Source organism: Aquarana catesbeiana, linkage group LG10, assembly GCF_042186555.1.
Source record: "Aquarana catesbeiana isolate 2022-GZ linkage group LG10, ASM4218655v1, whole genome shotgun sequence".
Taxonomy (NCBI): domain Eukaryota; kingdom Metazoa; phylum Chordata; class Amphibia; order Anura; family Ranidae; genus Aquarana; species Aquarana catesbeiana.
The window spans coordinates 71,893-85,271 of NC_133333.1; the positions used below are offsets into that span (position 1 = coordinate 71,893).

Sequence of the window (13,379 nt, forward strand, 5' to 3'; positions counted from 1 at the left end):
GGGCAGAGTGCTGCTGGCCTCTGCCCTCAACTAACAGAAGAGGGAGTTCCTGTGTTAGTGGATGGGACTTCAGTCTCCACGTGTATACCCCAGGGATGCTGGGCAGTCGGTCCAGATCCCCAAAAGCATGACGGAGTAAGCCCAGTCACCCTGTCTTCTCTCCAGCGGCTGAAAAGACTCCAGGGAGAAGGGCCAGTCCAGGCCTCTCCCCAGCGGCGGGCATGTTCTCTGAGAGAGGCAGAGGTTGGCTGGGTGAGTAATGCTCTGTTTGGGACAATTTATTTGGGGTACTGTGTGGATATCAGCATTGGGGGACTGGAACTATGGACCAACTTTGGAGTCAACCTGTCTGGGGTCTCCTCCTGTGTTAGTCTCCTGCCGAAAGGGGAGAAATGTGACAGACCTAGCTGGGAGAGAGACTTTTGGAGGAGACTGAATGCTAGCCTCTTGCCGATTGATTATGAGCCCTGGCATTTGGGGGAATGGTGCTCTTTGTGAGCTGTGTGCCTGGGGACCCTTGAGGTGGTGTTACTTTGGATTCAGGTCCATGTCCCCCCAAGACACACAGACTCTGGGGACCCTGTATTTGCCATAGTAGAAGTAGTGGCTGATTCATAATGCTGGGACAAATACTGTTAGTAGATGCTGATGTCAATTCTAGCCACCTGTCTGTCTGTTGCCTGCTAGAATGTGTATTGTAAATAAGTCTCTAGTATAGGATCTAAGAGTCATTAGATCCCCATTGTTGTTTGTGTTAATTAACTTTGCTATTGTGTGAAGAAGAGTGCTGTGTTGATTTGTGATAATGTTGATTGTGTTTTCTGAGCTACAAGACGGCCAGTCTGGCCTAAAGGTCATGTCTGAGTCATCTAGGCTGTCTAAAGGGATTAGTTAATTAGCCCATGTTAATTAGGTTTCTGGTCACAGGTGTATGTTCAGAGTAATATGAGCAGGAGGTCTGCACCTCCTCTTTTACTGTATAAAAGAGCCTGTATTCCTTTCAATAAAAGAGATTCCTGGTTGAACTTACATACAGCCTGCCTGGTGTTTGTTCTGAGCTACACAACTGGATTTGAACGGCACATAGCTGTAGTTCTAATCCCGGAGCATCGGATGACCGAACCATCAGACGTTGCGATCTGATTCAATAGCCACAGAGGAGTGTCGGGAGAGTGGAACCGAGCGAGCAAGGGGCTCGTTACACTTTGTTATATATCCTTTGTTGGCAATGACAGAGGTCAAACGTTTTCTGTAAGTCTTCACAAGGTTGTCACACACTGTTGCTGGTATGTTGGCCCATTCCTCCATGCAGATCTCCTCCAGAGCAGTGATGTTTTGGGGCTGTCCCTGGGCAACACGGACTTTCAACTCCCTCCAAAGGTTTTCTATGGGGTTGAGATCTGGAGACTGGCTAGGCCACTCCAGGACCTTGAAATGCTTCTTACGAAGCCACTCCTTCGTTGCCCGGGCGGTGTGTTTGGGATCATTGTCATGCTGAAAGACCCAGCCACGTTTCCTCTTCAATGCCCTTGCTGATGGGAGGAGGTTTGCACTCAGAATCTCACGATACATGGCCCCATTCATTCTTTCATGCACACGGATCAGTCATCCTTTTCCCTTTGCAGAGAAACAGCCCCAAAGCATGATTTTGCCACCCCCATGCTTCACAGTAGGTATGGTGTTCTTTGGTTGCAACTCAGCATTCTCTCTCCTCCAAACACGACAAGTTGTGTTTCTACCAAACAGTTCTACTTTGGTTTCATCTGACCATATGACATTCTCCCAATCCTCTTCTGGATCATCCAAATGCTGTCTAGAAAACCTCAGACAGGCCCGGACATGTACTGGCTTAAGCAGGGGGACACGTCTGGCACTGCAGGATCTGAGTCCCTGGCGGCATAGTGTGTTACTGATGGTAGCCTTTGTTACGTTGGTCCCAGCTCTCTGCAGGTCATTCACTAGGTCCCCCCGTGTGGTTCTGGGATTTTTGCTCACCGTTCTTGTGATCATTTTGACCCCACGGGGTGAGATCTTGCGTGGAGCCCCAGATCGAGGGAGATTATCAGTGGTCTTGTATGTCTTCCATTTTCTAATTATTGCTCCCACAGTTGATTTCTTCACACCAAGCTGCTTGCCTATTGCAGATTCAGTCTTCCCAGCCTGGTGCAGGTCTACAATTTTGTTTCTGGTGTCCTTCGACAGCTCTTTGGTCTTCACCATAGTGGAGTTTGGAGTGAGACTGTTTGAGGTTGTGGACAGGTGTCTTTTATACTGATAACAAGTTCAAACAGGTGCCATCAATACAGGTAATGAGTGGAGGACAGAGGAGCCTCTTAAAGAAGAAGATACAGGTCTGTGAGAGCCAGAAATCTTGCTTGTTTGTAGGTGACCAAATACTTATTTTCCACCATAATTTGCAAATAAATTCTTTCAAAAATCAGACAGACAATGTGATTGGATTTGTTTCCACATTTTGTCTCTCATAGTTGAGGTATACCTATGATGACAATTACAGGCCTCTCTCATCTTTTTAAATAGGAGAACTTACACAATTGGTGGCTGACTAAATACTTTTTTGCCCCACTGTAAGTGTTAACTGCTGCACATCAGCCAATCAATGTCCCTTATATAAGGCAGTCACAATTCCTAGACAAGCCAGCTTGAAAAAGGAGCGCGTCTGTCATCACCATCGGCAGAGCGCATGCTTGGAAACGCGTTGCCTCACATCCGTGACGTCAGACGCCGCTGCAGTTCATGTGCGCTCCAGCCCCCCTTCCTGTTCCAGCCTAATATATCAAGCTGACGATTGGCACCCACAGGAGATAAGGCGATCGATCCACCTCACAGGACTCCACCATGTGCTTCACTTACCATGATGTGTTTTTATACCTTGGTATATTAAATGTCACACAGTTTACTTCGGCGGCGCTTCTTTCTTTTGTTTTACACAGAAGTACAGCCAAACGATCTTTCCAGGTGGACATCGATCCCTCCAGTTCCACCTTAGAGTGCGTGCGTTTTCCATATCTCTGGATACTGAATAGGGATCAGCCGAACACCCCCCGGTTCGGTTCACATCCAGAACATGCGAACGGACCGAAAGTTCGTGCGAACTTTCGAACACCGTAAAAGTCTATGGGACTCAAACGTGAGAAATCAAAAGTGCTCATTTTAAAGGCTACTATGCAAGTTATTGTCCTAAAAAGGGTTTGGGGACCCGGGTCCTGCCCCAGGGGACATGGATCAATGCAAAAAAAGTTATAAAAACTGACGTTTTTTTGGGAGCAGTGATTTTAATGATGCTTAAAGTGAAAAAAAAAAAAGTGAAATATTCCTTTAAATATCATACCTGGGGGGTGTCTATAGTATGCCTGTAACGTGGCGCGTGTTTCCTTTCCTTAGAACAGTCCCTACACAAAATGACATTTCTAAAAGGAATAAACATCATTTAAAACTGCTTGCGGCTTTAATGTAATGTCCGGTCCCGGCAATATGGATGAAAATCAGTGAGACAAATGGCATGGGTACCCCCCCCCCCCAGTCCATTACCAGGCCCTTTGGGTCTTGTATGGATATTAAGGGGAACCCCGCACCCAAATTAAAAAAGGAAAGGTGTGGGGCCCCTAGGCCCTATATACTCTGAACAGCAGTATACAGGCGGTGCAAACAAGACAGGGACTGTAGGTTTGTTGTTAAGTAGAATCTGTTTGTAATTTGGAACTGGTACATTGTTAACGTGTTTAGCTCCAGCCAAAAAATCTATTTTAAGCTTTTTGGAAAACATAGGGAAGGGTTATCACCCCTGTGACATTTGTTTTGCTGTCTGTGCTCCTCTTCAGAAGATTTCACCTCACTTTCTGTCCCAATGACAATTGGATTTTGAAAATTTGGGGTTTTTAGGGAAACAAGGATTGGTGATAAAGAATCAGTGGAGACACTTTTTTCCCATATTAACTCTTACAGGAGAGAATTTCCCTTCCTAGGGGTAGATTTCATCTCACTTCCTGTTGTCTCCCTCCGTTTGTAAGTCAGATGTTTGAAAGTAGGGGACCGTCTGTATATACTATATGTCCTGCCCTATACACTCTGCAGAAAATTGGGCCTTAGGTGTTGGTAGTACCAGAACACTGTAAGCCCTCACAGTTACTCTTGGTGGGTGCTGGGCCCTGCTGTGAAATATTATATCAAGAATTGTAATTACATGCCCCTGTTAAACAGGGGCAGAAAAATTGGGTCTTAGGCACTGGTGGTGGTGCCACAACATTGTAACCCCTCACAGATTCTGTTGTTGAGCACAGGAACGAGCCCTGCTATGAAATATTAGATCAAAAATTGCAATTACGCACCCCTGTTAAACAGGGGCAGAAAAATTGGGCTTTAGGCACTGGTGCTGGTGCCACAACACTGCAATCCCTCACAGATACTCTAGTTGAGCGCAGGAACGAACCCTGCTGCAAAGTATTACAACAAAAATTGTAATTACACACCTCTGTTAAACAGGGGCAGAAAAATTGGGCTTTAGCACTGGTGCTGGTGCCCAGAACCAAAAATGTTCTTAGAAGCTATCAGCATGATCATTGAGGAGGAAGAGGATAGTCACTCAGCATAACAGGATAGTCACTCAGCATCAGCATGGGCAGTCTTCAAGGGATCTGACAGTCATAAAAAAATTAATCGGTTACATCAGCATCAGGTGCTTGGTAGCTGGTGATCCAAGACTGATTCATTTTTACGAAAGTGAGCCGATCAACCGAGTCTGTGGACAGGTGCACTCTACCTGGCTAGGAGTTTGGAGCCAGTATCCATTATTATTTTACCACTATTGGACACTTGTTTTGTTATTTTATATTAATGGTTACACACAGACCACGTGACACACCAGCCATTATTTATGTTTGATTATTATTGATTTATATGTGTTTGCGCGAAATCCTATTCACAATAGGTACATTCTGTGATCGGTTACAAAGCCTCCAGCAGCACTGAATGTGCGCTCAGATAGAACACTGGATGCAGGACAGGCCAGTAGCTCAATTGCATACTGTGCAAGCTCTGGCCAGTGATCCATCCTCAAGACCCAGTAACCCAGTGGATTTTCGGTTAGAAAGGTCTCCAAGTCTGATCTTGCCCCAACGTATTCTTGCACCATGTAAATCAGACGCTGGCGATGGTTGCTAGAACCAATCAGACCTTGGGGCTGCGGACTAAAAAATTGTCTGAATGCATCGGTCAGATGGGCACCTTCTCCACCGCTCCTTCTGTGACTGACCGAAGCCTCAGCAACACGACATCCAGGAGGACCAGGAAATTGTAACCTCCCAGGCTCTGGAAACGCATTGCACAAACCTTTCTGCAAGGCCTCCTGAAGATGTTTCATCCTCTGCTCCCTCTGCGAAGGCTGGATAAGGCTGGATAAGTTCCGCAATCTTACCCTTGTAACATGGATCAAGAAGGGTTGCCAGCCAGTACTAATCCCTCTCCTTGTTACCACGAATCCGAGGGTCCTTTTGCAGGCTTTGCAGGATTAGGGAGGCCATGCAGTGTAGGTTTGCTGAGGCATTTGGTCCGGAGTCCTCTGGGTCACTAAGGACGACATGATCCGCAGCCACCTTCTCCCAGCCACGTACAAGTCCATGGGTTTCTGGGGACTGAAAACGATCCCTTGAAGACTGCTGCTGATGCTAAGTGCCAGGATCCACCTCCATGCTGACACAATACTCCTCCTCCTCGTCCTCTTCCTGTGTGATAGGTGGGCCTGCAAGAATACTGTCTGGATAAAGGGGGCCTTGAGAGGTAAGGAAGTTCTCCTCTTCCTCCCTCTGTTCTGTCTCAAGTGCCCTGTCCATTATTCCACGCAGCGTGTGCTCCAACAATTGGACAACAGGGACAGTATCACTGATGCATGCACTGTCACTGCTCACCATCCTCGTGGCCCCCTCAAATGGTGACAGGACAGTGCATGCATCCTTGATCATTAGCTACTGGCGTGGTGAAAAAAAGCCAAGCTCCCCTGACCCTGTCCTGGTGCCATACTCGCACAGGTACTCATTGATGGCCCTCTGCTGTGTGTGCAGCCGCTGCAGCATTGCCAATGTTGAGTTCCACCTGGTGGGCATGTCACAGTTGAGGAGGTTCTTGGGCAGGTTGCATTCCTTTTGAAGGTCAGCCAGCCGAGCACTGGCATTATATGACCAGCGGAAATACCCACAGACTTTCCTGGCCTGCCTCAGGAGATCCTGTAAGCCCGGGTACCTGCACAAGAACTGCTGCACCACCAAATTAAGGACATGAGCCAAACAGGGAACATGGGTCAAGTGTCCCTGTCGGAGGGCAGAGAGGAGGTTGGTGCCATTGTTGCAAACCACCATTCCTGGCTGAAGCTGGCGTGGCATCAACCACCTCTGAGCCTGCCCCTGCAGAGCTGACAGAATCTCTGCCCCAGTGTGGCTCCTATCCCCTAAGCAGACCAACTCAAGCACCGCAAGGCATCTTTTTTGCCTGAGTGCTTGCGTAGCCCCTAGAACGCCTACGGAGAACCGCTGGTTCCAAGGACAAATCTGCACAGGAAGAGGCCAAAGAGGAAGAGGGTGAAGGAGAGAGGTGTGGCAGAATCACCACTACCAGAATTTTGGAGGCGTTGTGGCAGAACAAGCTCCAACATTACTGCACCCTGTCCTGCATCCTTCCCAGGGTTACCCAGTGCATCGTGAAAGAAAGGTAATGTCCCTGTCCATGGCTGCTGGACCATGAGTCAGTGATAATATGCACCTTACCGCTGACCACCCTGTCCAACGAGGCCAAGACATTGCCTTCCATATGCCGGTAGAGAGCCTGAATGGCCTTCCGAGAAAAAAAATGGCGTTTGGGAACCTGCCACTGAGGTACCGCACATTCCACAAATTCTCGAAAGGGGGCAGAGTCTACCAGCTGAAAAGGCAGCAGTTGGAGTACTAGCAATTTAGCCAAACTAGCATTCAGCCACTGAGCATGTGGATGGCTGGGACCGAATTTCTTTCGACAGTTTAGCAACTGGGGTAGGGAAATTTGCCTGCTACAATCAGATTTAGGTGTACCGCTAGCAGATTGCCCACAAGTGCTTGGGACACCTAATTGTACACCTTCATTCCTCTCAGTGCAGGTCTCTGAGAGGACTGAAGGTATAGTGGGGTTGGAGATCCCAGCTGATGAGGAGCAAGGAGAGGTCCGCCTTGTTCTTTGGTGAGGATCTTTTAAGTACTGTTGCCAATGGACTGCATGGGAGCTCGACATATGTCTGGTCAAGCATGTGGTGCCCAAGCGGCTGCTGTTTAGGCCATGCTTGATACACTTCAGACATATGTTGCAAACAGCAACGGTGCGATCTGCTGCACACATCTCAAAAAAGGCCCACACCAAAGAACTTTTGAAAAAACGCGTGGAGTCAGCAACGCCCTGCACATGCGGAGCTCTGCGGTGTGATGCAGTCGGTTGGCTGTCCTTAAGCTGGCCCCTGAAGGGCATCCTGCCTCGGAGATGTGCCTCCTCCTCCTCTCTTCTATCAGGCACCCACGTAGAGTCAGTGACCTCATCATCCCCTCCCTCCTCGCCACTGGAGCAAACCTGGCAGTATGCTGCAGCTGGGGGAACATGACTGCCAGTTTCTTGTCCTTCTTGGACACCCCCTCTCTCTGGGCTCACGTTACTGCCTTCATCCTCAACCTGGGTACCATCATCGTAACCTTCAAAACGCTGCGCATCCTCCTGCAGCATGTACCCAACACTGTGGTTGAACAGTTCGGGGAACTCCTCAGGACATGATGGTAGGGCTAGGGAAGGAGTAACTGATGCCATTGAGCTGATGGAAGAGGCAGCTTTGGCAGCTGCATTGGCAAAGTACTCTGAGCCTGGGTGACAGAGGATGAGGAGGATGAGGAGGATGAGGATGGCTTAGTGATCCACTCTACCAACTCTTCTGCAAGTTGTGGCTCAACATGGCCAGCTGCCCGAAAAAAAGGACGCACATGCCCCAAGGCCACGTGCTGAGGATGCACCGTGTCCACGACCAGCACTGTTGGCTGTCGACACAGAGCCTGCTTGCCCTCTTTTAGTGGCCTGTGAGCGTCTGCCTTTCCTTGGTGGCCTTCCAGACATGCTGTAAAATTGGATTAGCAAAACACGGGCTGAAGTTTACTAGAAAAATTACACCAGGAATGGCCTGCAGTCAGGTATAGGCTTGGCTAGACTAGAATGCAGTGGATATATATGTAGGAGACTGTATATATATTTTATGCACTGCAGATCACTGAATCACCTGTCTGCCTGCCTGAAAGTGCATTTGAAAACGTACATCAGGAAAGGCCTATTGTCAGGTATAGGCTTAGCGCTTGGCTATACTAGAACGCAGTGGATATATATGTAGGAGGCTGTATATATATATATATATATATCTTTATGCACTGCAGATCACTGAATCACCTGCCTGCCTGAAAGTGTTGTTGAAAACGTACACCAGGAGAGGCCTGTAGTCAGGTATAGGCTTGGCTAGACTAGAATGCAGCGGATATATATATATATATATATATATATATATATATATATATATATATATATATATATATATATACCCTGTTTCCCCGAAAATAAGACCTAGCGTGAGTGTCAGTGATGGCTGCAATATAAGCCTTACCCCCCAAATAAGCCCTACCCCGTTTCCCCAAAAATAAGCCCTACCCTGAAAATAAGACCTACAAGGACTTTAACTAGGGATAATTTGGGGGGTAGGGCTTATATTGCAGCCATCACCGACAATCACGCTAGGTCTTATTTTCGGGGAAACAGGGTATATGTAGGAGACTGTATATATATTTTATGCACTGCAGATCACTGAATCACCTGCTTGGCCTGCCTGCCTAAAAGTGTATTTGAAAATGTACACCAGGAACTACCTGCAGTCAGATATAGCTTTTCTAGACTAGAATGCATTGGATATATATATATATATGTTGCAGACTGTATATATATTTAATGCACTGCAGATCACTGAATCAACTGCCTGTGTGAAGTATATTAGAAACAGTACACCGTTAATGGTCTGCAATGAGATCTAGCTAAACTGGATACAGTGGAGATATAGATATATATATATATATATATATATATATATATACACACACACCAGTCTGACTGTATATATATAATAAATACACTCCAGCTAACTGAATCACCTGAAGTAGATTAGAAACAGTACAGCAGGAATGGTCTGCAGTGAGATCTAGCTAACTGAATAAACTGCCTGCTCAAAGTCAGTCTCTCTCTCTCTCTCTAAACCACGAAGGGCCCCCATGACCTCTGGTCCCGGGCCCTTCCCACTAATTCCAGGGCTCTATACTTCCATCACGGGACCCTTTATTATGCTCCCACAGAGGAACCCTTACACATGTTCTGCAGCATGCTCCCTTCCTGCCGTCTTGAGTAGGGTTGCAATCTTTTCTTTAAGCCAAACCCCAACACTTTATCGGAACCGCAGGAAACTTTTGTGTAATATAAACTATACAAATATTTTTTTCATTAAATAATATTTCTAATCATATGGTTTTAATGACAAGTTTCCCCCCTTACATTAGATCCCACAGAGTTCCCCTTTACATCTGAACCCGCAGAGTTCCCCTTTACATCTGAACCCACAGAGTTCCCCTTTACATCTGAACCCGCAAAGTTCCCCTTTACATCTGAACTCGGAAATTTCCTCTTTACATCTGAACCCGCAGAGTTCCCCTTTACATCTGAACCCGCAGAGTTCCCCTTTACATCTGAACCCGCAGAGTTCCCCTTTACATCTGAACCCGCAGAGTTCCCCTTTACATCTGAACCCGCAGAGTTCCCCTTTAGTGTCCACAGAGGATAAATCCCCCCATCAGTACAGACCCCCCTCAGGATAAATCCCCCCCCCCCCATCAGTACAGACCCCCCTCAGGATAGATCCCCCATCAGTACAGACCCCCCTCAGGATAAATCCCCCCATCAGTACAGGCGCCCCTCAGGATAAATCCCCCCATCAATACAGACCCCCCTCAGGATAGATCCCCCCCATCAGTACAGACCCCCCTCAGGATAGATCCCCCCCATCAGTACAGACCCCCCTCAGGATAGATCCCCCATCATTACAGACCCCCCTCAGAATAAATCCTCCCCCCATCAGTACAGACCCCCCTCAGGATAAATCCCCCCATCAGTACAGACCCCCTCAGGATAAATTCCCCCATCAGTACAGACACCCCTCAGGATAACCCCCTCATCAGTACAGACCCCCCTATCAGTACAGACCCCTCTCAGAATAAATCCTCCCCCCATCAGTACAGACCCCCCTCAGGATAAATCCCCCCCCCCATCAGTACAGACCCCCTCAGGATAAATTCCCCCATCAGTACAGACCCCCCTCAGGATAAATCCCCCCTATCAGTACAGACCCCCCCTTTAGGATAAATCCCCCCCATCAGTACAGAACCCCCTCAGGATAAATCCCCCCCATCAGTACAGACCTCCCTCTGGATAAATCCCCCATCAGTACAGACCCCCCTCAGAATAAATCCCCCCCCCCCCATCAATACAGACCCCCCTCAGAATAAATCCCCCCCATCAGTACAGACCCCCCTCAGAATAAATCCCCCATCAGTACAGACTCCCCTCAGGATAAATCCCCCATCAGTACAGACCCCCCTCAGGATAAATCCCCATAAGTACAGACCCCCCTCAGGATAAATCCCCCCATCAGTACAGACCCCCCTCAGGATAAATCCCCCAATCAGTACAGACCCCCCTCAGGATAAATCCCCCAATCAGTACAGACCCCCCTCAGGATAAATCCCCCATCAGTACAGACCCCCCTCAGGATAAATCCCCCATCAGTACAGACCCCCCTCAGGATAAATCCCCCATCAGTACAGACCCCCCTCAGGATAAATCCCCCATCAGTACAGACCCCCCTCAGGATAACCCCCCCATCAGTACAGACCCCCCCTTTAGGATAAATCCCCCCCATCAGTACAGACCCCCCTCAGGATAAATCCCCCCCATCAGTACAGACCTCCCTCAGGATAAATCCCCCATCAGTACAGACCCCCCTCAGAATAAATCCCCCCCCCATCAATACAGACCCCCCTCAGAATAAATCTCCCCCCATCAGTACAGACCCCCCCTCAGGAAAAATCCCCCATCAGTACAGACCCCCCTCAGAATAAATCCCCCCATCAGTACAGACCCCCTCAGAATAAATCCCCCCTATCAGTACAGACCCCCCTCAGGATAAATCCCCCATCAGTACAGACCCCCCTCAGGATAAATCCCCCATCAGTACAGACCCCCCTCAGGATGAATCCTCCATCAGTACAGACCCCCCTCAGGATGAATCCCCCCATCAGTACAGAACCCCCTCAGAATAAATCCCCCCCATCAGTACAGACCCCCCTCAGAATAAATCCCCCATCAGTACAGACCCCCCTCACAATAAATCCCCCCTATCAGTACAGACCCCCCTCAGGATAAATCCCCCCCCCTATCAGTACAGACCCCCCATCAGTACAGACCCCCCATCAGGATAAATCCCCCATCAGTACAGACCCCCCTCAGAATAAATCCCCCCTCCATGCAGAACCAGAGGAGAGGACGGTGGGGAGGGCAGTGGCTGGTTGGATCTGAGGAGAGTTATCTGGGAGTGGTAGCTGAATTGAGGACAGTTAGCACCTTAACTATTCTACACCACAGGGGCCTGGGGTCCCTGCCTGCAAGAGGCAGTATCACCGAGGCTGACTGAAGTAGTGTCAGGCCTAACCATGTGGTGCTAGTCTGGAGGAGTGACAGCACACCTCCCAACATTGTGAGATGGGAATGAGGGACACCTACCAGCAAACGTATGTAGGCATAGGACACACCTCCTGCCACACCCCCTTAAAGGAAAATTAACCCAAAACAAGGTAAATCAAATCCACAAAGGCTTTTTTTACCACTACTATTCCTTTATATTGGCTTCTAAAATTTACAAATGCAGCAATTTAGATTTTGGATGAAAAGTTTAGCGCTGGGAAACACTTTTTGAAAGATAAAAAGTGCACTATATATATATCTATAAGGATCAGACCAAAATGAGGGATAAATGAGGAGGAATAAGGGACAGAGGGACATTGCTCCAAATCAGGGACAGTCTGCAGCAAGGGAGGTGCTGGTGGAGTAACAGTCTGCAGCAAGGGAAGTGCTGATGGAGTAACAGTCTGCAGCAAGGGAAGTGCTGGTGGAGTAACAGTCTGCAGCAAGGGGGGTGCTGGTGGAGTAACAGTCTGCAGCAAGGGAAGTGCTGGTGGAGTAACAGTCTGCAGCAAGGGAAGTGCTGGTGGAGTAACAGTCTGCAGCAAGGGAAGTGCTGATGGAGTAACAGTCTGCAGCAAGGGAAGTGCTGATGGAGTAACAGTCTGCAGCAAGGGAAGTGCTGATGGAGTAACAGTCTGCAGCAAGGGAAGTGCTGATGGAGTAACAGTCTGCAGCAAGGGAAGTGCTGGCGGAGTAACAGTCTGCAGCAAGGGAAGTGCTGGTGGAGTAACAGTCTGCAGCAAGGGAAGTGCTGGTGGAGTAACAGTCTGCAGCAAGGGAAGTGCTGATGGAGTAACAGTCTGCAGAAAGGGAAGTGCTGATGGAGTAACAGTCTGCAGAAAGGGAGGTGCTGGTGGAGTAACAGTCTGCAGCAAGGGAAGTGCTGATGGAGTAACAGTCTGCAGCAAGGGGGGTGCTGGCGGAGTAACAGTCTGCAACAAGGGAGGCACTGGTGGAGTAACAGTCTGCAGGCCTCGGAGCCAATGAATCCTCAGGGACGCTCAACACTCAAGTCTCTCACATATTTTCCCAGTATGGAAATTAGTAGATATGTGCAGAATGAAAAAATTTGTTTTGTTGTTTGATAAAAGAATTCTCAAAAACATGTGTAATGTCTTTATTCACTTTTTAAACATTTTTGGTGAATAGGTAGGGGTACAATGAACGGGTAGGGGTACAATGAACGGGTAGGGGTACAATGAATGAGTAGGGGTACAATGAACGGGTAGGGGTACAATGAATGAGTAGGGGTACAATGAACGGGTAGGGGTACAATGAATGAGTAGGGGTACAATGAACGGGTAGGGGTACATTGAATGAATAGGGGTACAATGAACGGGTAGGGGAAAAAATGAATGAGTAGGGGTACAATGAACGAGTAGGGGTACAATGAACGGGTAGGGGTACAATGAACGAGTAGGGGTACAATGAACGGGTAGGGGTACAATGAACGGGTAGGGGTACAATGAATGGGTAGGGGTACATTGAATGAATAGGGGTACAATGAACGGGTAGGGGAAAAAATGAATGAATAGGGGTAC

The 13,379-nt window shown here is 48.2% G+C and overlaps 1 protein-coding gene across 10 annotated transcripts in view; it reads right to left on the minus strand.

Moving 5' to 3' along the window:
• The window catches only part of LRRC4B (leucine rich repeat containing 4B), a 447,846-nt gene that overhangs the window by 22,387 nt on the left and 412,080 nt on the right, over window positions 1–13,379 (minus strand). The window lies entirely within an intron of this gene.